The sequence below is a fragment of the Ranitomeya variabilis genome, chromosome 4, assembly GCF_051348905.1.
Source record: "Ranitomeya variabilis isolate aRanVar5 chromosome 4, aRanVar5.hap1, whole genome shotgun sequence".
In the NCBI taxonomy this organism is placed as follows: domain Eukaryota; kingdom Metazoa; phylum Chordata; class Amphibia; order Anura; family Dendrobatidae; genus Ranitomeya; species Ranitomeya variabilis.
In genome coordinates, this window is record NC_135235.1 from 36779035 (window position 1) to 36800208 (window position 21174).

Consider the following 21174-nt stretch of genomic DNA (forward strand, 5'->3'; position numbering starts at 1 on the left):
TGTCTGTCTGATCTAATACTGGGGATATCAGGAGTGCTGTAGTAAGAAGAGGCTGCTTACACTGATGTCCACCCTGTCTTTCTGGTCTAATACTGGAGATACCAGGACTCCAGAGGTAAAAAGAGGTCGGTCATACTGCTGCCCCCCTATCTAATCTAATACTGGAGATGCCAGGGGTGCTGAAGTAAGAAGAGGCTGTTCACACTGTTGTCCACCCTGGCTATATGATCTAATACTGGAGATATCAGGGGATATGAGGTAAGAAGAAGTTGCTCACACTGCTGTCCACCCTGTCTATCTGATCTAATACTGGAGATATCAGGGGAAATAAAGTAAAAAGAGGCTGCTCATGTTGCTTTCCACCCTGACTATCTTATCAAATACTGGAGATACCTGGAGTGGTGAGGTAAGAAGAGGCTGCTCCCACTACTGTCCACCCTGTCTATCTGATCTAATACTGGAGATATCAGGGGAGATGAAGTAAGAAGAGGCTGCTCACAATGATATCCACCCTGGCTATCTGATCAAATACTGGAGATACCAGGAGTGGTGAGGTAAGAAGAGGCTGCTCCCACTGCTGTCCACCCTGTTTATCCGATCAAATACTGGTGTTATCAGGGGTGCTGAGGTAAGAAGAGGCTGCTCATACTGCTGTCCACCCTGTCTATCTGATCTATTGTCAAGGTGAAAATATATATATCTTTATACTCTTTTTGTACTGCTATACTTTTATACTGTGAAACAATAAGTTTTTCCTATGCTTGCAGATATAACTATTTAAGATGGCTACCAATATTCACCTTTACCCTAGTTTTCGTCTCTGAAGGAAAAAGTATCGTTCCTTCTGAAATTGAAACTTCTGGAATGCGAGGAAAGGAGGATTCGCAAGGACACTTCAAGACAAATCAGAAAGGACTGAATATTAGACATATACTGCTTAAACCCCGCCTATTGCATTCCTTTTTGTAGAACAATAGTACTGTGTTTTTGAAAATAAACGTAGTTGCTGTACCGCTGCAGACACGTGTGGATGCAGGGACATCAGCTAAGATTGAATCAGCTGCGTGTCTGAATCATTTTTACTCGGTACCAGATGCTCTGCACACACACACTTTAATTTGGAATGACTGGTGAAAGAGGGTTATTGTCGTGATGACCCCGACACTAATACTGGAGAGATCAGGGGAGATTAGGTTTTAAGAGGCTTCTCACACTGATGTCCACCTTGTCTGCCTGGTCTAATACTGGAGACACCAGGGTGCTGGTGTAAGAAGAGGCTGCTTCCACTGCTGCCCACTGTCTTTCTGATCTAACACTGGAGATTTTTTTTCTATTCACACTGTGCACTTTAATAGTATTATGAAGATATTGTAATAATTGCTGCTGTGCAAATATATTATTATTATTTATTTATATAGCACCATTAATTTCATTTCTGCTGTAGATGAGAAGGGGTTACATACAAATTACGGATATCACTTACAGTAAACAAACTAACAATTACAGACTGATACAGATGGGCGAGGACCCTGCCCTTGCGGGCTTACATTCTACAGGATGGTGGGGAAGGAGACAATAGGTTGGGGGTTGCAGGAGCTCCGGTGTTGGTGAGGCAGTGGCTCCGGTGGTGGTGAGGAGGCAGCGGAGTCAGTGCAGGCTGTAGGATTTCCTGAAAAGATGGGTTTTCAGGTTCCTTTTGAAGGATCCGAATGTGGTTGATAGTTGCATGTGTTGGTTCAAAGAATTCCAGAGGATGGGGGATATTTGGGAGGAGTCTTGGAGGCGGTTGGGTGAGGAGCGAATAAGTGAGGAGGACAGAAGGAGGTCTTGGGAGGATCGGAGATTATGTGAGGGAAGATACCGGGAGATTAGTTCAGAGATATATGGAGTAGACAGAAGTCTATTAGTATACACAATGTGAACTATGCAGGAACTAACTTAACTAGCAGAGATGGCTCATGTGCATGATGTTTTGCAATTATCTGTCATTAGGAAGGGTCTCCATTTCTTCATTATGTTTGGCATTACTGTAGTTTTGATATTTCCCTTTGTGTATTTATTACGGTAGCATTTCTAAAGTCAGACTAATGACAAAATATTGAAAAATAAAATCTTGGAAGTTGGAGTACTTGTCTGACTGGGGTCAATTTTTGTATTTCTAGACTCCACTATGAATTTTATGGCCTTTACTTATCATAGTGATTAAGCTAGACTTGTGGCATCAATTGCTTTGTAAAATCACAATGTTTTGTTGCACCGCAGAGTTTTGCAAAAATTTTGCAACCTTTTGGCATTTTCACGTCAGTAACCGCAGAGTTTTGCAAAAATTTTGCAACCTTTTGGCGTTTTCACGCCAGTCTTGCCTAGCTCCGCCAAGATGCAGGGCCGTAGTAAGATGTTTGCCTAGGTGCACGTCACTCGTTAGACGCTTCTGATTCATTATGAACCTTGCACCTGTTAATAAATCCAACTCGCCCCTCATCAAAACTATTGCGAACACCGGTCCGTAGGTCTTGATGAACAGGGGCCTTCTTCAACACTGTTGAAGGGCTTGTTTTTTAGGAGTTTTATTTTCTTATACAGACATCCATTAAAACCTGCATGAAAAAAAAGCCAAAAAAAAATCACAAATAACTAAAAAAAATCCACAAAATATGCCAGTGCATTGTTTATATTGTGTGTCATAATTTACTTTTGACTGCTAATATCTGGTCACAGGATTTTTTTCCTCCAAAAAGCAGCAAAAAATTGTTGGAATAAAACACCACTTAGTGTGAAGGCTCCCTTATGTAGGGCAATGACCTCATTATGTTATTGGCATGATTAGAACTATACCTCCTACTGACTGCAGATATATCAGATAGGGGTCTATTGAATAGCACTTTCTGCACACCCTGTAGCTACTCCAGAGGTCAGATTTCCTGCAAAATTGGCAACTACAGCAAATTTGCAAGAATCCTGAGTTGGGGAATCTCCATTATGTAACATCAAGTGGCAAGTCCAGAATTTAGAATTTAGGGGGAGACATTTTTTTTTTTTAAAAAGCATTGATTTCAGTGGCCACTCATGCTCATTAGTGGTCACAGTAGCAGGTCATTCAGTTATAGGGGGCCCCTCGATTTGTATAACTGTATACAAACAGAGACAAGAGCTTATGAAGCCCAAGTACGTGCAGACCACCCGATGGTGCATAGTGGGCACAGTACACTCCCTGCGTCATGCAAGTTTACCTGGCTAATATGTAGTATTAAAATTCACATGACTGACATGGGGTAACACTAATTTGCCCCCAAACATTCTTGCAGTCCTGACCCCGCCTTAGTTACTTTTAGTTACAATGTTACAAAACAAGGAAGCCATGATGGGTCAGTGTTTGTGGATAATGAGGATTGTTATCACTTTACAAAGAAACGGGTGTAATCCCACTGGATTTTTCTGTTTGGTTGCCTCTAACTGAAATCCTCTTTGCCATGAAACAATAGGTAAAGCCACTTGGAGCCAGAGATTTGCAGGGGAGAGCGGCAGGATGCCTGAGGAAGTGGGGAGAGAGTGGGGCAGTGCCATAGACAGGCAGGAAGGGCAGGATGCGAAGGGAATAGTCCAGGCTGGGAGCTGCAGACAGGCTGCAGGGTTTGGTTTGTTTGTTTATAGGTATTAGTACGGCTAATTTACAAAGGTTTCTTTTAACTGCAATCATGAAGGAATAGGTGACAACCCCAGGGACTAATGGAGCCATTAGTGTCTCTGCATGGCCGGCTTTAAAAGCCAGTGTCACTTACAAGGAAGCAAAGTATTCAAAACAAGCGAGCTGTTCACTTTAATGTCTATATTCATGGAAGAGGCCGTAATCTCTGAGCCATCACTGAGCTGCATTGCTCACCCTTGTGTCATGTCTTCCTCCCCTCCTCCATTACTTCTCGCCCTTCACCTTTACATTTTAGCCCCCTTCTACATATCAAAGGCTCATACACGGGAATGGTCGCTCTTCCTCTTTATTAAATATAAGGGATTCCATGTAAATTTACAGCACTTCTCCCGTGAAAACAAGTTATCATCTATCCACAGAATAGATAATTGCAGGGCAGCACGGTGGCTCAGTGGTTAGCACTGTTGCTTTGCAGCGCTGGGGTCCAGGGTTCAAATCCCACTAACTGCAAGGAGTTTGTATGTTCTCCCCATGTTTGCGTGGGTTTCCTCTGGTTTCTCCGGTTTCTTCCCATACTCCAAAGACATAAAAGACATACTGATGGGAATTTAGATTCTGAGCCCCAATGGGGACAGTGATGATAATGTATGTATACAGTATAAGATAGGGCTATATAAGCAAAGCATAATAAATGAATAATAAATAGTTACTGATCATGGGGGTCCAACCACAGGGGAAGAGGCAGGTCGGATGCCCAAGTGCCGCTCCATTCATTCTCTATGGGGCAGCTGGAAAAAGCCAAGGGGATCCCTCTACATAGAATTAATAGACCAGCTCTTTGTATGGCTGATAAAGGGGGGTCCTTAGTATAAGACACCCCCCAACTATGACATCCATATTCCTAGTAGGACTTGGCAGAACTGGTATTTGTTAGAAGTTTCTCATATTGTCTAATAGATGGGAAGTCCCAAGTGAGAGATTCCCCACTTTGACATTTATGCACCCCATTATGATTTTTGGAAATAGCTTCCCATCATAAAAATATGTACTTTATAGTTAGTGTTGATTTACTGTTTAATTAATTTTACCGGTTTTTAACTTTTACATTTAAAAGAGTTCTCTTTTTTTCTTTTACCATTTTTTCCCCATTTTTTTACTTGATTTTCTGAACTTTTTGTAACTTTTTAATTTATTTTTATCAGTGAATTTTAATACGTAACCTTTATTATTTTACTTTAAAGTAACAGTATATTATTCTTCAAGGTAATATGACAAATATAACAAATTTCCAACACTTCCATTCATATAGTTATTGTCACATTTGCGATCAACATTTATATTGAACAAAACATCAATAAACATGTTTAACAATTAAAGTGATTGAACACATTTCCTCAATCTATCTAAAGCATATATATCATCCAAATGCTTAGTTTCTGTCACATAGCTGAAGCTACCATGACTTGTAAGGCTGGAGAAAAAGCACCATTTATTCCCTCCCCATGTAGATGGATAGGCTGGAGGCTAAAATATCCATGGAGATATTTAAAGTTGGATTTTGTAGACAGGACCTGGCTGCGGGGGGGGGGAGCACAAACAGCTTTTGTTTGTAACTAGACTTGTGGAACAAGTTTACTACTGGATACATTCTTATCTTGTCCTCAAAGAGAATTTACAGATATTCCCTCTTCCTTTCCTTTGAAATGATCATCACCATGACTTACAGGATGGCAAGAAAGGACTACAAATGGTTTTCCTTCCACATATAATAAATTCTTGAATATTCGGAGTCTGGCTGCATTGGGAACCCCCAGTCACTTTGCAGAAATCAGGGTGCCTTGTCTTTTTTCCACATAGAGAATCATTTTTTGATAGAGTGAATAAGAGTTGGGAAATACAGAAGGTGAAATCATTCACCTATTTCCATAGCTCCCATAGGGCATAGAGGAGAGCCCATTCACCTCCTTTACACATGTGAAGTCAATGTTGAAGCATATTATATCAATATGTCATGATTTTTGGGAGTGGGAAACCCACTTTAGCGCTTTTCTTCAAAAGTGTTGAACATATGGGCAGCACGGAGGCTAAGTGTTTAAAACGGACATCACAGGGAAAGCACTCAGACCAATGTTAGTCATATTTCTTCCATGTGTTGGGTGACACTCAATTCAAGTCTATCCATAGAAAAGAAAGCGGATTGGCACATACCGTCCCGTGCAACAAAATCCTTTATTGTGGCATCGTTTCACGCTTACATTGCGCTTCAACAGGTCATGTTGACCTGTTGAAGCGCAATGTAAGCGTGAAACGACCGTCGTCTGTATTTGCTACATTGTTTTTCTGCCTGCTGTTGGTATGATGATGCCACAATAAAGGATTTTGTTGCACGGGACAGTATGTGCCAATCCGCTTTCTTTTCTATGGACATACAGATTCTTTTCCTTTGGAAGTGGCACCCGTAATCCCTGGTGTGTGTGCAGCTTCATCAACCCGAGGTCATACAGCTGTGCCTTCGTCCTGCTTCTCTCCCATGGTATGTCAATTCAAGTCTGTGGATGCGCAAAAAAAGTCAAATACAATATGCAGCTACTTTATATCATCCGATTTTTAACATAGGAATCTTTATTTAGTTTTGTAAATTTTTAGTAACAACTGATGTATAAACAATTTATACAGATTAGAAATTAGAAAAAAATCATCTGTGGACAATCCGGACCATTTTTTTAATAACCTCATGTAAACTTAACCTTTGACTGCCTGCAGACAAAAAATGAAAAAAAAATGAAAAATTGGCCAAGTTTCATCCAGAAATCTCGGACGATTTTTTTTATAATTTTCTTCAGATTTTCGTCTATGTGTCATCCGTGTATGTGTTTTTCATGTCGTAAAAATCGGAAGCCACTCAAGTGGTCCGTGTGTGATTTGCTTTTTTTCATGGACCCTTGGATTTGAATGGGTGAAATAAGTTCATGCTGCGATTTTTTTTTTATCCTGGACAGTCAGACCAAGAAAAGAATCGTTCATCTGAACAGCCCTACTGAATGACATGGGTCAGCGTGCTGTCCATGTGCTATCCAATGAAATATTGGAGCACGCGTCCGATTTATACGCTCGTCTGCACGAGCTGTCAGACTGACTCCCATCACCGTCTATATCCTGTAAATTACTTATTATATCATACAGAAGGTTTGCTCTGGCACGTGACAGTTCAAAAACACTGATCAGAACCAAAATCTAGGACAAAAGAAAAAAGTGAAAAAAAAGTTGCAAAAAGTTCAAAAGTTAAAGAAAAAAGTTTCAAAATTACAAAAATATTAAATATTTGATTTGCAAAAATGTACATTGGGATTGTAACCGGGCGAAGTCAGCTAGGACATGTGTCCCAGGTGCGCAGTGTTGGGGTGGCTCCAACACCTTTGGCCAGATTATTTAGACACAGGGTTAAGTCAGCAAACGGAAGCTTTGCCAGGATGGAAAGAAGCCTAGTTATTGCTCTGATATGGCTACTTGGTATTCCCATAACTTTAAGATTACTTGAAATAAAGTTTATTTGTTTGCAACTCTTGGATGGCAGACCGGTCATTAGTTGTGTCCAGGCATAACCTTAACCCCTTAATGACCGCCAATACGTCTTTTAACTGACCTGAGATATTAGAGAATAGCCTCCCCATACAGGTGACAATCCAGCAGCTGTCAGCTGTCCACTATAGTTGACAACTTGCTGCATCAGCCACGATCAGTGTTTGCACCATCCAAATCTGTTTAACCCCTTAGATGCTGCTGTCAATAGTGACTACATCATTATAAATGGTTAACAGAGTGTGAGGGCTTCCTCTTTATCCAAATTGGTGCCCTTAGATCACGATTTTGTGGTCCTGATGTTTGGCATGGCAATTCATGACCAAATAGCGGCCTTAGAGTCTGACTGCTGTAGTAATCTGTTCAGAAGATTGAGACATTTAGGTGGTAAAAATACACATTTTCATTCCTGTCATGCCACTTTGCATTAATTCCTGTAAAGCACCTGAAGGGTTAATAAACTACCTGACAGCAGTTTTCAATATGTCACGGGGTGCTGTTTTTAAAATGGTATCACGTTTCAGGGTTTCCCAATATATGGGACCCCTAAAGTCACTTTAAACATGGTTAAGTCCCTAAAAAAATAAATTTGGTAAATTTCCTTGAAAAAATAAAAAATTGTTGCTACAATTTTAAACCTCCTAAAATGCTAACAAAATAAAATAACATTTTACAAATGATGCTCATGTAAAGCCAACATGTGGGAAATGTTATTTATTAATGGTTTGCTGTGGTATGACCATCTGGATTAAAGGGATAATCATTCAAATTTAGAAAATTGCTAATTTTTTTACATTTTTCTTAAATTTTTGATATTTTTTATAAATAAACACAAAACATATTGACCTAAATTTACCATTATCATAAAGTACAATGTGTCATGAAAAAAACAATCTCAAAATTACTGGGATTTGTTGAAGAGTTGCAGAGTTATTACCACATAAAGTGACACTGGTCAGATTTCAAAAATTTGGCTCCGTCACTAAGGGGTTAAATATGTGAACCCAGACTAAGCTGTTGTTGTGGTCCTGGAAGAAGTTAGATCTTTCTTATTAATGGAGCAGAGACCTATGGCGGCCACATCTGGGTTGTTCTGGGCCTTTCCTAGTAACACAGCACATTCATTACAGTAATCCCCCTGTCTAAACACTCCAGTAGTCCCGAGGAGACGCGAGCAGGCTGTAAACAGATAGAAGCGGCTTCATGTAATGATATAAATATAATAACCATTATTAAGGGTGATTATTCTACAGGTCGGATCCGTGTACACAGGTGGCCGCAGGGTCCACACGGTTCATCTGAAGGAGAGAAACCTCCTGATAGAAGCACTTTCTTATTTACTGCAGAATGACATTAGATACATTAGGTTTCGAGTCACTAATTACCCCCCGCTCCCTGCATTAATGGGGTGGTCAGATGCAGATGTTACAAAATATTGGTGTTTCCAGATGCCTGCGTCATCCGTGTGTGTGTTTTCTGTGGATTGTAAACAAGGGTTCAGAAAGAAAAATTCCCAGCAGAATACACAGAATCCTGCCCATGTCGGCAGCGCCTGATTGATAACCAGCAGTCTGTAATTCACAGGGGGTGATACAACCAGACGGATGTGGACTGAAATGCTGCTCATATAAGGCCAGGTCGAGCTAATAACGAGGGGAAAAGGGGTCTCCAGCAAAGGAACCTTGTTCTATTAAAGGGCATCGATGTTCATTGATTTCTTTGTGTAGCCCACTGGCTGTTCGGGGGGCATCACCGGCACTAGTAGCACCTGTTAGTAATAATGTTGTTCTGGCAGCAGATCCATTTTGGATAAGGTTGGACAAACTGATGAACTACAAATCCCTGTATGCACGACAGCATATAGGGAGATGTATATTTGCCCTAAAAAATAATTCTAGGGGCTGCTCCTTCTTATTAAAGGAGTTGCCCAGGCGTATTGCAAAAGTCTGCAGTCGCTCCTGCAGACTCCACATTTGCGTAATGTGGAGATTCACAAGTCTACAGTCACATAGACTGGACAACCCCTTTAAAGGAAATCCAGCTAAAGTATGGAGGTTTTCAGTCAAATGCTTCATGGGGGCAAAAAGTTATGCAAATTAGAGCTCCTCCAGAAGGAATAAAACTGTCCCTTTATTGCCCCTTATTAGAGGCTGCAACACATGATCCATTAATGATTCTTGCAACATGATTAGGACATTAAGCATCCAGAAAACCATCTGAGAACATAAGTTTGTTGTTGTCCACCAGGTACTAGTTGGCTAGTTTTTCCCCCAATTTGGCAAGCAATTATTCACTTTAGGGCAACAGGCAATTGGCGGGACCCCTAATAGTAAGACCCCCAGTGATCAGCTTGCCTCTGGGGAACCAACAATGCAAATTGATATTTAGATGCAGAACCATCCCTATTAGCCCAGACCGGCCCACTAGAGGACCAGAGGATCCAGATTCTGATCCAATAATGGTTAGCAAACATAGATTGCAATTTTGTAATGTCTGCATCATCTCATAACGTCATTTCCATTTATGGTTCACTCACATCTCCATAGTCACGGCCACCACCAACCCATTGGTTCCTTAGGTTTACTTGATGCTGGTGGAAAATCTGGATTTATCTCACAGACATAAGTCCCAAACGTATTCTACAGGACTAATCCTAGTCTAAATGTAAACCATTAAACTGTAGGTTTAAGCTCCGTTCATTATTGAAATTCAACCTGCTTGACACCTTAGGAAATCTGCACTTGAGAAGACGGGGCAATATGATGGTTCACCCAACTTATATATCACACCTTAAGAGTGAAATAGCTAAGCTGAATACTTTATACAATATCCTGAAGTCATGCTTGGAAGCAAAATGAAATATCAGCAGCGCACCCCATTATATAACCGCAGATAAATAATAAAATGCTGACTGCTTGTAGCCACCACTAGGGGGCGATCACAACATAGAGATTAGACTCAACAATACACCTGTATGCGGCTAGCTCCCTCTAGTGGCGGATGTAAGCGGAAAGTTTTATTATAACTTTTATAAACTTTAGCTAAGAAAATCAGGGTGTCTGGCCAAATAGAGTCTTAGCTCTTATATAAATATAGTATGATGAAATCAACTATCACAGGAGATTGGATGGAAAGCAGGAAATAATTATTATAGCTGGAGGTACTCTTCCAAAGAGAATTGCATATACTAGGAAGTTCATGTAAATCTATTAGATTTCTGATTCACTTAAGTTATATTGATATTTTGTAATGTGACTTTGTTTATGAAAACACATCTTCATCAATAGTGATCTGACATATACAGTATATATACACTGCTCAAAAAAATAAAGGGAACACTTAAACAACAGAATATAACTCCAAGTAAATCAAACTGTCTAATTAGGAAGCAACACTGATTGACAATCAATTGCACATGCTGTTGTGCAAATGGAATAGACAACAGATGGAATGTATTGGCAATTATCAAGATCCCCTCAAAAAAGGAGTGGTTCTGCAGGTGGGGACCACAGACCACATCTCAGTACCAATGCTTTCTGGCTGATATTTTGGTCACTTTTGGTTGTGCTTTCACATTTGTGGTAGCATGAGACGGACTCTACAACCCACACAAGTGGCTCAGGTAGTGCAGCTCATCCAGGATGGCACATCAATGTGAGCTGTGGCAAGAAGGTTTGCTGTGTCTGTCAGCGTAGTGTCCAGAGGCTGGAGGCGCTACCAGGAGACAGGCCTGTACACCAGGAGATGTGGAGGGGGTTGTAGGAGGGCAACAACCCAGCAGCAGGACCGCTACCTGGAACAGGAGGAGCACTGCCAGAGCCCTGCAAAATGACCTCCTGCAGGCAACAAATGTGCATGTGTCTGCACAAATGGTTAGAAACTGACTCCATGAGGATGGTCTGAGTGCCCAACGTCCACAGATGGGGGTTGTGCTCACAGCCCTACACCGTGCGTGCAGGACAATTGGCATTTGCCACAGAACACCCAGATTGGCAAATTTGCCACTGGCGCCCTGTGCTCTTAACAGATGAAAGCAGGTTCACACTGAGCACATGTGACAGACGTGACAGAGTCTGGAGACGCCGTGGACAGCAATCTGCCTGTAACATCCTTCAGCATGACCAGTTTGGCAGTGGGTCAGTAAAGGTGTGGGGTGGCATTTCTTTGGAGGGCCGCACAGCCCTCTATGTGCTCGCCAGAGGTAGCCTGACTGCCATTAGGTACCGAGATGAGATCCTCAGACCCCTTGTGAGACCATATGCTGGTGCGGTTGGCCCTGGGTCCCTCCTAATGCAGGACAATGCCAGACCTCATGTGGCTGGAGTGTGTCAGCAGTTCCTGCAAGATGAAGGCATTGAAGCTATGGACTGGCCCGCTCGTTCCCGACACCTGAATCCAATTGAACACATCTGGGACATCATGTCTCGCTCCATTCACCAACGTCACGTTGCACCACAGACTGTCCAGGAGTTGGTGGATGCTTTAGTCCAGGTCTGGGAGGAGATCCCTCAGTAGACCATCCGCCGCCTTATCAGGAGCATGCCCAGGCATTGTAGGGAGGTCATACAGGCACATGGAGGCCACACACAATACTGAGCATCTTTTCCTTTTCGTGAGGCATTTCCACTGAAGTTGGATCAGCCTGTAACTTGATTTTCCATTTTGATTTTGAGTATCATTCCAAATCCAGACCTCCATGGGATATTCATTTTGATTTACATTGATAATTGTTATGTTTTATTGTTCTGAACACATTTCACTATGCAATTAATAAAAATTTGCAGCTGGAATATTTCATTCAGAGATATCTAGGATGTTGTATTTTGGTGTCCCCTTCATTTTTTTGAGCAGTATATATATATATATATATATATATATATATATATATATATATATAGTGATCTGAGATATACAGTATATATAGAGAGAGCAGAGGCAGAGGAGCAGAAAGTAAAATAATGATTTATAATAGGATTTCTCTATGACTGATGAAACAGAATGGTGTGTGCAATTTTCTCACGTGTATTCAGATAATACTAGCAGGGGCGAATCAGAATATGAAAAACACCTTTTTTGAGTAATTTTGTGCTCAGACTCCGATGACATCATGTTTTTGGCATTATACTGCATTAAACTGGAAATTTGAGTTTCAATATAGTTGACAAATGCAAAAATAAAATAAATTAAATTACTAATCACATTTATATTACTGCAGTATCAATGCTATTATTACAGTATTAGTAGTGCTGTTACATTGTTATGATTATCATTATTATCACCATCATTAATAAAATGTATATTAGCAGTAGTGGTATAGGTTTTAATAAAATAATTGTCTTATAATAGTAGTAATATTATCGTAATTATTACAGTTATTGTATTAGTAAGTGAAGTAGTGGTAGTTGTCAATTTGGTATAATTATTACAAGTAATTTTAGCACTACAATTATTATTATATTTAATTTTATTAGTAGTAGTAGTACATTTGGTAAAACTGTTAGAATATTTATAAAATGTGTTGTCGCTATTATTATTATTATTGTTATTAATCTTGATATTATTAGTAGTAGTTGAAGTAGAAGCATTGCTGTAGTAAAAACAAATAAGGCATATTAAATTGTATTTTTGTATTAGATTTATTATTATTGCTGTTATTATTATTATTACTACTTTAGTAGAAGTATTGATGATGGCAGTATTGATATAAATAATTTAAAAATAGTATTTTAGTATTAGTGATATTTATTGTACTATTTTAGTAGTATTACAATTTGTAAAAAAATTTATTATTATTGCTATTTTTATTAATGATCGTTATATTAAAAGGTTATTAATTTATTACATATTATTCTTCAGCAGTTTGTGCGAATACACTTAGTATCTCAGTATTGTCCATCTCATAAGCTCCCCTGGTTTCACCCTTCAGGCTGTTATAAAGCAGCATGTTCTCCCAGTATAAGAGGCCTGTACTTGTCTGGGGCACTGGCGGAGTAAAGGTGTAAACACCATTAGATCATTTCATAGCCCTTGTAATAACACCGTTCTGTATACTGGGGGGGTCTATTATTTATGTTGTATCACACAGAATTCCTCTTGAGGAGACTGGAGCAGATTGTCTAAGAGCAGAAGGGGATATTTGCACTAAAGAGAGACAAGACAGAACCAAGATCTCCTGACAAGGAGATAAGAGTGAGGAAGGTCCTGGGCCTGGGAAGCTCTCACAGCTCTCCTAGCCTGGGAGAAGGAAGGGAAGACCAGGAGGCAGCAGTCCCCGGGGACACAAGGAATAGAGCCCTTGAGCTGCCCAATATCCCATTATTGACCAATCGATCAATATTATTGATTAGTATTATCGGTTACATTGGGAAAACTCCAAGAAACTCTCCTGAAAGGTAAGAGATAGAAGCATCTTGATTACCAGCTACATTAGGAATGGGAGCAGAATATATTACCATAATAATATGCATTGTTGTGATGATGTCCTGGGAGTTGTAGTTCCACAATGAATGAATGGTCATTGTCAGAATTGTTGCCTGGAAAATTTAGGTTAAGTGGTTTTAGTTCCATGATGCCATTAACTGTTCTACATTTCCATAACTTTCTGAGACTTGTAGTTCTATACAACTTCTAGAGTGATGCAGTCACTGGTTGGGGAAGATTCTTTACTGCTCATATAGGATTTGTAGGGAATAGAACACAAACTACACATCCCTGCCCCACCTGGTGCAGAATATTATTCATCAGATATCTGGCAGAAGACTTTGGTTCATGGAAATAAAAATAAAAATGAAATCCAGCAATGAATTCAGCAGTGAAGATCAGTATCCATTAATATTCTGACGTCATCACGATTATGTCATTGTGCGGCCAACCATCTGTTCCTGGCTGCAAAGAGACAGAACTGTACAGAAAAATACTTCATATCTATCTATCTATCTATCTATCTATCTATCTATCTATCTATCTATGTATCTATATCTACCTATCATCTATTATCTATCTATCTATCTATCATCTATTTATCATATATCTATCATCTATTACAATGTATCTTCTATTATTAGGTAGATATGAGTCTGCCTAGGCTTGAAAAAGGTCCCCTGAACCGAAAAGTTGTCACATAGGCTGATTAAAGTCCACTTTTCGTTTGCATTTTTTGGCGTTCTGCCTCTGGATAGATGATAGATAGATAGATAGATAGATAGATAGATAGATAGATAGATAGATAGATAGATAGATAGATAGTAGATGCTAGATAGCGAGATATAGATAATAAATAGATAACTGATTGATAATAGAGATAGATAGATTAATGATAGATAGATAGATAGATAAATGATAGATAGATAGATAAATGATAGATAGAGATAGATAGATAGATAGATAGATAGATAGATAGATAGATAGATAGATAGATAGATAGATAATAGATAGAGACAGACAGACAGATAGATAGATAGATAGATAGATAGATAGATAGATAGATAGATAGATAATAGATAGATAGATAATAGATAGATAGATAGAGTTGCATATACTAGAACCTTTACTTTTTCTTTAGATTGTGGAATACATTTTTATTCTATATTATAAAATATTATAATATAGAATAATATAGATAATATAAATAATAATAATAATATAGAATTGTAATATTTATTATATAAAAATAAAGATTATTATTATTATTATTATTATTCTGCTCCAGAAAGCATCACACAATATAAATATTTCAGATATTACCTTAACTATCTTAAATAAATTGGATGCATTCTCCGCTGATTTCCTTGGGAAGATGAGTGGTGCCTGTAGTTAATCTCTGCCCTCCGATCACGATGTGCAGACGATGTGCTGCCCATAGTGTAGGGATCGGGCACTGGCAGCAGACAGCCGGGGATCTGCCGATATCTGCAGCCTGCAAGAAAATCAATGTCAGGCAGCAGAGCCATCCTCAGCACACTGCAGGGAGATGGACGCTCCTGCTCTGCAGGGGGACACAGATCTAGTGGTAACATCAGCAACTTTACACTACAGGCTACAGAGCAATCAGCACTTCTGTCATCATAATTATCATCAATTATCAAATCTGCATTATAAATAATATGAAAAGGGGGGGCAATATATATAATCTCAGGATCTATCTGCATCGTATAATAAGATTATTATTATTATTATTATTATTATTATTATTATTATTATTATTATTATTATCGTTGTTATAATAATTATTATTATTAATAATAATAATAATAATAAATTAACCATCATACATATAACACGTGGTAGATAGCAAATAATAATAGTAAGAATAAGACATACAATAATAATATTATTATTATTATTATTGTTGTTATTATTATTATTAATTATAATAATAATAAAATGCTACTTGTAAAACATATCCATACTACTACCGACACCACCAATGCTACTGATAAAGTAATGCATAATGTTCATAGTGAAAACTTTTCCTTTTTTTGCCTTTACTCAGAATATCAATACAAGTAAAACAATTATTAGTAGCAGTAATTATAACATGGAGGTTATATGGAACGTGTACTATAGAAATAGCATTATTAGACGCTGCTCGTACAGTTTTACTATTCTGAAATTATTGTTTTTATTAATAGTAGTAGTCCTTAATCCCACTTTACACGATGGCTTCAACACAACTGCAGGTAATATTGTTGTTATTGTGTTTGTATTATATTTGGTTATATACATATATTATTATTATGCTGATTATTATTTTTACCTATATGTTTTTAACTTAATAATATATTATCATTGTTATTGTCACGTACCATTATTATTTATAGCAAGTGTTATGAAATTATAAATTATTATCAGTTGTCGTAGTAAACATTAGTTTCAGCATTACCTTTATATTCATGGATTCTTCTATTTTGTGCTAATTCTATATATGTATCTAATAGAACCAACACTAACTGTAAAACAACATTTTTTTTTACATTATTAGTGTTTTTGTTATATAACTTTTGGTATTAGTAAATTATTGGTATTAATATTATTAATTCCAAAAGATATATTTAACTGCAATGGTATCACATTATTGTCAGCAAATTTGATGTTTTTATTATTATTATTATTATTATTATTTATGATTCAGTTAATTAAACAGTTACTGATAATGGTAGGGACCCTGGAATTATCCAGTAATTATTTGCATACGTTTCATATTAATATTATTAGTAATAGTACAAGTACTGGTAGGATTAGCTGTACTAGTAGAGGTAACTAGGATGCTACCAGGGTAGTTATGGTGACGGTGATTATAGAGGATGTGTAGTTGTAAAGGAATAATGGTTGCAGCAGTGAAGGTTAATTATTACTAATACATTGGATGTTATTATCCAAGTTAACAATGATGAGACTAATTATACTAGTACTAGTGTTAGTAGCCGTATCACTAATTGCACTATATAACTGTGTGCTAATTAGTGGCTATTAGGCTATTAGTTTGGCTAATGATGATGAGGGTGATGGTAATAGTGGTAATAGTAGTAGTATAGTAATACTAATTGTATTAGTAATGGCTAATTATTAGTAGTACATTGGATGATAATTAATAATGATGATACTAGTTGTAGTAGCAGTATCACTGGTCTTGCAGTAATAGTGGTCACTATCCCTTCATTAGTGGCTACTAGTTTGGCTAATGATGATGAGGATGATGGAAATAGTGGTAATAGTAGTAGTATAGTAATACTAGTTGCAGCAGTAATGGCTAATTATTATTATTAGTACATTGGATGATAATTATCCAGGGCAATAATGATGCTACTAGTAGTAGTGTTAGTAGCAGTATCACTGCAGTAATAGTGGTCACTATCCCTTCATTAGTGGCTATTATGGCTAATGATGATGAAGGGTGATGGTAATAGTGGTAATAGTAGTAGTATAGTAATACTAATTGCAGCAGTAATGGCTAATTATTAGTAGTACATTGGATGATAATTAATAATGATGATACTAGTTGTAGTAGCAGTATCACTGGTCTTGCAGTAATAGTGGTCACTATCCCTTCATTAGTGGCTATTATGGCTAATGATGAAGGTGATAGTGGTGAGGACATGTCAGAGGGGGCAGGTGACACATTATCTGCACATGGACAGATCACTATCTCCAGTAACAATGAGCAGGTAACATGCAGGTATTTGTCTCTGGCGCCTGCTCCGGACAACACAGCAGCAGCTCAGACAGAGCCGGACAATGGACACTGAGGGATCAGCAGCACTTTCCCTCCCGGTGCTAATAGCGTCCACTGTGCCCACAGACAATGGAAACACTGGGGATCATCCTGGGCAGCCGGGCGGGGTGGAAGGGGTTAACACACAGTGCAGCCTGGTAGGACCTGCTGGCCATGCAGAACACAGCAGCCATCCCCCCACCCCCACAATGCCCCCTGCATGTATTACTAGTTACTGGTAGCTGCATGCTAGGTACAAACTTTATATTATTTAATTCGTTTGGGTGGGGTTAAAATAATAACAGCAATTCAGTAATTCCATTCACGACAAAGTCGTTTCAATGTTTCATTATATAATTATAAAACGATTGATTAAGTATTACTAGCACTAAGCAGCGGTGATGTTAGAATTAGCCGTTGTAGTAATCCTTGGTGTGATAGTCCATACTAGTAATATACAGAGCAGTGTCACTTCACTATTATTACTTATATGGTTATCCTCTGAGTATTACTACTATTACTGATTGTAAAGGTTCTATTCAGATTGGTAGTGTTAATGGGAATTGATATATATATAATAATAATAATAATTTTATTTATATAGCGCCATTAATACTATCAATCTGAATAGAACCCATACAAGAAGTAATAGTAGAATCTTAGCAATAGGTACGGTAGTAACTGAAGTAATAAATATATATATATATATATATATAAATATATATATATATATATGTATATATATATATATATATATATATATATATATATATATATATATACATATATTACTTCAGTTACTACCGTACTTATTGCTAAGATTCTACTATTACTTCTTGTATGGGTTCTATTCAGATTGATAGTATTAATAGAAATTGATAATCGTGTTATATATATATGCATATACGTTCTTGTTGCTAAGATTCTACTATTACTTCTTGTAAAGGTTGTATTCGGATTGGTAGCATTAATAGGAATATTAGTTTAATATATGCATATATATGTATATAGTAATAGTGTTGCAATGTTATATATATGTATATATAACATTACAATACTATTACTTCAATTATTACTGCTCTTATTACTATTATTCTACTATTACTTCTCGTATTTATTATATTCGTAGTTGTGAGTTAATATTAGTACAGTGTTTATACCTTTTTCTTCTGGCTACTATTCTATTGTTACTTCTAAAGTTGTGTTACTTTGATTATTACTACTGCTTCTTGCAATTGTTGAATTCACATTATTATTGAATATATTCTTCTTCTAATACTACCATTCCGCTATGATCTCTTTCATCGTTATGTTTTATTACCTTGATTATCACTATTATTGCTTCTTGTTATTATTGAATTCACATTATTAGAAACAGTCGTAGGTGTTTGTATTATATATATATATATATATATATATATATATATATATATATATATATATATAAAAACTAAGTCGTATTAGTAGTAGTAGTAGTAATAGGTGCTCATATTGGAGTAGTATCGTAAATTATAATAATTTTGCTTTTATTACTACTGTTCTATTATCACCTGTTTCATAGGTAATGTTATAGGTTGTATTAGTATTAGTACTACTGTCACCAGTAGTTGTAGAAGTAGAGCTAGTGGTTTATTTCTAATTACATTCTGCCAGTGATCATAGTGAATATACAAGTAGTAACTTTTTTTTTTTTTTGTTATTGCATAGTAAATTTCGTGCCATTAGAATTATTAGTAATGATTGTAGAGCTACATTGGTTTGATTAGTATTATTATAGTATCACAATGGTGATTTCCCAGGTGACAGATTTGTTGCAGAAGCTTCAAGAGATCCATGTTTTTGGCTGCAGAAACACCACACAGTTCAGGAGAATGAACTGATCTTCAGTCTCAGCGATTTCTGCTACAATCTGTATTCACCCATGTGTTATTAGGACATTTGGTATAGGACCAGTATGTACAGTGATTGAGTCTGTATCCTCCATTGTGGAGCCTTGTAGCAATTATTGTTATTTATGATCAGTACTGCAGTATGTGTTATGTTATTGCTGATATTATTGTATTGTTACTTCGTTACTACTATTCTCCTCTTGTCCCTATCTCCAGCAGCAGAGACTTCACTGATCTCCTCTGTGCTGAGAAGTGACAGCTCAGGAGCTGGATCCAGGCTCTGCTCCTAGAAACACACAGATCTGCTGTGAAGAAATAAAGATACTATCTTGTATTTGTCAGAGGCTCTACCTGACAGTACAGTGATGTATCACCCCTCAGCCCTGCAGCCTGCAAATTACAGGACAAATACATACATCTTCCTGCTGACACCAAGTGACACCCACTTCCTCTGCTCCTCTGCAGAGCCAACAGTCACAGGCTGCCACTGTATATAGGGGAGACAAATAATGAGAATAGTGTAATAAGCCACCACTGCATCACACTATACAATGACCATTACTAATAGAATATCCATAAATAGAACATCATCATCTTATCATAGGAAATATTAGGATGTTACATTGTCTAATCATCCTGATATTAATCGTATACTAACGAGTAACCTTCTGCACGCCATCTGTTGTGAAACTACAACTCCCAGCATACCTTCAAAACTGCAGTCTACCACACCCTGACAAGGTATGATAGGAGTTGTATTTTCACAACAGTTAATCGGCAGGAGTGTGCTATGAAATGAATAAAAATCATAATTGTATCAGAAGTATTATTATCATCACTAACAACACTAAACTAGTAATATAGTGCTATAGAGATAATGCAGAATTACTAGTCTAGACTCTATCCATATTAGATGTAACAAGATCGTTGTTTTTTTAATATATTTTTTTTATCGTTTATATATATATATATATATATATATATATATATATATATATATATATATATATATATATATATATATATATATATATATACACACATATATTTTATCGTGATGTGTGTTGCTGTGATTTTGCAGGTGATTGCAGGTAATATATCTGATTAGCAATATAATAACTCAATTATAAGACGCAATGTGCACATAAAAAAATCATAATTGTAAATTCAAGATTATTATTTTGTATAATAATAGTAATAAAAAAAAGTTTGCTATTAGATTTGTTTACATGTATATTAGTTTCTATTGTTATTTATTATTTGTATATTATCATTGTTAATAAATAATAATAATAATAATATATAGAACAATCAAAATAAAATATTGTGATAATCGCATGGTCTTGAGAAATATATATATATATATATATATATAGTGATTGGTCTGCAATGTAATTACGAGAATATATATATTAGAGATAGATAGATAGATAGATAGATAGATAGATAGATAGATAGATAGATAGATAGATAGATAGATAGATCATTATTGACGCTGACGATTCTAATGCAAAATTATATTTGAGTCCCAACAAGTATAGATAACATTTTAAATGTAAGAGTTTTAATATATTCCAAGTTTGCACTTTTCAGCAAAAGCAGTTTCATGCTTTAAACACAAATCGACTAAAGACAATTCTGCGACATTCTATAAACTTGACCTTTTATTTGCATTTTTCCCTAATTATTATCTTATTGTTTTTGTATGTTGTGTTTTTTTTTTTTTGTTGTTGTTCTGTTATTTTCTTGTTGTTTTATTAAATACTCACGGATCTTAATTCAGAGGGAAAACTAGGACTAAATTATATTAGTTGCGAAAAAAAACCTGTATCAGGGCAGCCACAGCAGAC

General features: G+C 36.9%; 1 protein-coding gene and 1 long non-coding RNA gene across 3 annotated transcripts in view; one reads left to right on the top strand and one right to left on the bottom strand.

Moving 5' to 3' along the window:
• Positions 1–5994: 5994 nt before the first annotated feature.
• Positions 5995–21174, bottom strand: part of LOC143769631 (uncharacterized) — a 22431-nt gene continuing 7251 nt past the window's right edge. Inside the window, exons 2-4 of one of the 2 annotated variants that reach the window (XR_013214437.1) lie at positions 19741–19811; positions 14969–15133; positions 5995–6195 (exon numbers count right to left, since the gene is read on the bottom strand). This is a non-coding gene — a long non-coding RNA (uncharacterized LOC143769631). Of the gene's footprint in view, positions 6196–14968; positions 15141–19740; positions 19812–21174 lie in introns of both variants that reach the window. The other variant, XR_013214438.1, reaches the window with a different exon arrangement.
• NKX2-3 (NK2 homeobox 3) overlaps positions 13350–21174 on the top strand; it is a 20333-nt gene continuing 12508 nt past the window's right edge. Inside the window, exon 1 of the mRNA XM_077258338.1 lies at positions 13350–13617. The gene's annotated coding sequence lies outside the window, so the exon portion shown is untranslated. The remainder of the gene's footprint in view (positions 13618–21174) is intronic.